The 4332-nt window shown below is 32.2% G+C and overlaps 1 pseudogene; it reads left to right on the plus strand.

Annotated features, from left to right (window-relative positions):
• The window catches only part of LOC103210779, an 11998-nt pseudogene extending 8420 nt beyond the window's left edge, over positions 1 to 3578 (plus strand).
• The last annotated feature ends 754 nt before the right edge of the window (positions 3579 to 4332 follow it).

Consider the following 4332-nt stretch of genomic DNA (forward strand, 5'->3'; position numbering starts at 1 on the left):
AAGAAAGGAAGTTAAAAATAAAATAGCATGTGTGCCATGAACCATGTAATGGTATTGGGATATTTTATACTACTTCATATACTTCTCATTAGATTTCCGAATGGTGTATTGATGTCTCAAGTATATAGATGGGGAAAATGAGGCTTTAAGATATGATGCAGTTAGCCCCAATAGTCACAAGTCATTAGCTTATTTTATAGCCGTCCATGTTTCTATCAGTTTCTATATGCTACTGTTCTAACTACTTACATGGTTGTTGCCTAATATTTGTTTTATTTCATCCATTGTTATTTCAATTGCAACCTAGGAATTTTCCTTACTGTGTACTAAGACAAGAAATACTATTCTCGTTTTGCCAATTGTTCTTTCTCACTGGACTGTATTTATATTCACTATATTTTTGCCAACAGCAGTGGTAATAATAGCAAATCAAATAGATTTTAAGAGGTATTGTAGATTAAACACACACAATATCCTAGAAAACAACCAAGCATCTTGACTGGCTGAATTTATATTTTGTAAAATTAAAAAAATATATATTTTAAAATGATTTACCAGCAGAGAATGTTACTACTATGTCTGGGTGAACGATAGCTTGTCAATGCATGGTCCATGCCAAGCATACCCCCACCCCATCACACTCTGCTCATAGACGTTAGCACCAGGCAGACAGGAATCAGGATATATGGTTTCTAATAGCCACAGAATATGACTTTCTAATCCTGAGATATTACATTAATCCTCTTGATTTTTGTCTCTTTTATTGAAAAACGGTTTTAGAGGAATTGAGTCATGTCCACTTTTAAATTATTCACCAGCCTACTTATGTAATAAATTTGTTCAAATCATCTTTTCAGGTATATAAATACATTGGAAAAATTAGCATGGTATTATTTCATAAGCAAGAAATCTGCATTAATTGTAAGGAGAAAAATACAGGTCAATGAATCAAAAATAAATGAAAATGCATTCTTTGCTTTTCAATGCTGAACATCATGAGCCTTGTATTTAGTTTTGTTTTATTGGAAAAAAATTATACACACACACACACACACACACACATATATACACATACATACATATACATTCATATAATATGTATATATATACACATATATATATACACACACACATATTTATATTCATATATATATACACATGCAGACATACATATATAGTCATATATATACATATACATATATATATATATGTGAATGTATGGAAGCCTTATGGCAAAATCATAGTAGGGAAGAATAGCCTTTCTCCCTGATGAAATTAATTTTCTGAATATCAGTTAAAAATAGAATTGGTTTTCTTAGAGTAATACTCCTTTTCACAATGCCATCCTTTTATCCATTTGCCATCAAAAATTTCAGAGACTCTTAAGTGATATAGGTTTTGGATTTATGGTCACAGGATTGATGGTTTCTAAATAACCTTCTACAAAAACCTTCTGTGTATGAAGAAATTTCTGGACCTCCACCAGATTGTTACATCAGAGCCTGACTAAGGTGGAAAAGTGTGGTATAATTCTGCAGCTCTACCTGATGTCTTACAATTTCTCAAGGCATGGAGAAAATAGCCAATGGCAGTGAATTCTCTGTATTTAGCAATCATTTTCATCCTACATAAGTATCTCAAGATTAACCACAAGATGTATGCAATTTGTAAAATTTTCATTTACTTATTCATGTAACAGAGAGAATTACTGACAACTAAGTTTGTCTTCTTGGAAGGAAGATGGGGCAATCTACTTCCATAGTGATACTGCCTTGGAAACCCAAGGAGGGGTCATTATGAGTCGGGTCTGACTCAACGGCACACAACAACAACAACAACAAAGTTTATCTTAGGTATATTTGCTAAAAACTCTTTTTATGGACTTTTGTTGCCTAGAATGTATATAAAAACATGAAATATCTAGCTGATGCCAGAAAATATACAGAAATCAAGCATACTGATCAATTCAACTGTTTTACCTTTTCTTTTCCTTCACAAACCTGAATGACTGTGTACTCTTAAAAGTAATTTTTAACATGTGAAGTGTAAATAGGAGATATGAATTAATTGCTGATTTATTAAAATTCTTTCTTTTCCTGTAAACTTTTAAATGTAACAAAATCTGCATTGGTTAAACCAATGACAATGTTTGCTCACATGGCAAACAAGAATACAATGTACATATTAAATTTCAGGAATTTAAGTTGTGTGATTTAAATGTATTTAAACTTCCTGAGCATACATTACCACCAACTTAGGGGGAAGGACTATAGATCATACTTTGAGAAAAAATTTGGTCTTAAGGATAAGGAACAAACTTGTTTGAAAATAGACAAAATATGTTTTTATCAATATATTAAGCAGGTTAAGTGTTCATTAATAAAATCATATAATTCACAGTAAAAATTTTTCTTCATGATCAAAGTAGCATTTTAAATAAAAAAGTACATAATTATTGTTATTTTTACTGCAAAATTGTTTCATAATAGATTTATAAAATAAGACATAATATAAAAAACATGAATTTTATAAATGTAGAATAATTGCTATTTTTGCATGCTAATCTATTTTTGGTATATTTTGTGTTATTGTTTTTACACAGCTAATTTTTAATCCATGTTTATGTTTTCTTTATTTTCAGATACTGAACTCATTTTTCTATAACTTACACCAACTGGTATATATGAAAGCCTGGGAAACATCTCAGAATTCATTCTTTTGGGATTTTCTCAAGTCCCAAACGTATAACTCATTTGCTTTATGTTATTCTTACTCTGTTACGTTTCCCTCTTGGTAAGAAGCTTTGTGATCTTTGTTACCAGTCAATGCAACTCCCTTTTCACTAACCACTGTACTATTTCCTCAGCCACTTATCTTCTATGGACATCTGCTACACCTCTAGTGTCACACCCAAACTGATTGGTGATCTGCTAGTGGACACAAAATGCATCTCTTATGGTAATTGCATCCTACAGGTCTTTACCTTGCACATCTTTCGTGGGGTTGAAGTCTTCATTCTTACTGCCATGGCTTTTGATCATTATATTGCTATCTGCAAACCTCTCCACTACATGATCATCATGAAGAGATCAAATTGTCATCTTATGGTCTTAGCTGCATGGGTTGGTGGGGCAGTCCATTCTTTTCCTCAGCTGTTTATGGCAATAATGTTACCCTTTTGTGGTCCCAATGAGCTTGATCACTATTTCTGTGATATATTTTCTTTGCTAAAAGTTGCCTATACTGATACCTACATCACTGGTGTTCTTGTGGTTGCCAATTCAGGTATGGTTGCCTTAGTAACTTTCATTGTCTTGGTAGTCTCTTATGTCATTATATTATTTACCTTAAGAAATCATTCAGCTGAGGGGAGGCAGAAAGCCCTGTCTACTTGTGGCTCTCACATCACTTTGGTGGTATTATTTTTGAGGCCTTCAATTTTTGCCTACCTCAGACCTACAACTTTCTCTGAAGACAAAATATTTGCCCTGTTTTACACCATCATTGCTTCTATGTTCAATCATTTAATTTATACCTTGAGAAATACTGAGATGAAAAATGCCATGAGAAAAGTTTGACTTCAAATTTATTTCAAATGGAAGCACACAAATAATTTGAAGACTATCAGCTAATAAACTTCATAAAATGAAATTGCTAACTGTGAAATAAAAATGTTAGAAATTCTCTCATAGTTTCTGTTTCCTTTACTGTCATGGAAGGATTAAATGAGAGAAGGAAATTGAGAAGGTAAAATAATATACTAAACAGATACTAATGTACCATGTAAATTTGGTTGAGAACTTAGCTATTTTAAGGAATATTAAGGTATTGGAAGAAGAGTTAACAAAATTAATTGTTTTCTAGGGTATATCAATTAAGACTATGTTATTCTGAGCAAGGATTATAATGGAAACACATTTAAATTATAATTTTATTGAAAACTTTCAATTGGCATATTGTTGTTGTTGTTGTTATGTGCCGTCAAGTCGGGCCTGACTCATAGTGTCCCCTCCTTGGGTTTCCAAGGCAGTATCACTATGGAAGTAGATTGTCTAACCTTCCTTCAGAGGAGTGGCTGGTGGGTTTGAACCACCAGCTTCCTAGTTAGCAGTCAAGTGCCTTAGGCACTATGCTACATATTCTTTAGTAACTAAGAAGCTAAAATCTATAATCTATATATTAATTTTAATTTTTAATTTGTACATTTACTTATACCTACTCCATTGGCCAAATCACTATAGCAGAATCTCTTTTAAAATGGTCTAGATATCAGCTTTCTAGATTTTTCAGTATAAAAGTAATGATAACTAGTAAAAGCAGAACAAAGTCAGT

Source organism: Orycteropus afer, unplaced genomic scaffold (assembly GCF_000298275.1).
Source record: "Orycteropus afer afer isolate SDZICR_OR568_19922 unplaced genomic scaffold, OryAfe1.0 scaffold00650, whole genome shotgun sequence".
Classification (NCBI taxonomy): Eukaryota; Metazoa; Chordata; class Mammalia; order Tubulidentata; family Orycteropodidae; genus Orycteropus; species Orycteropus afer.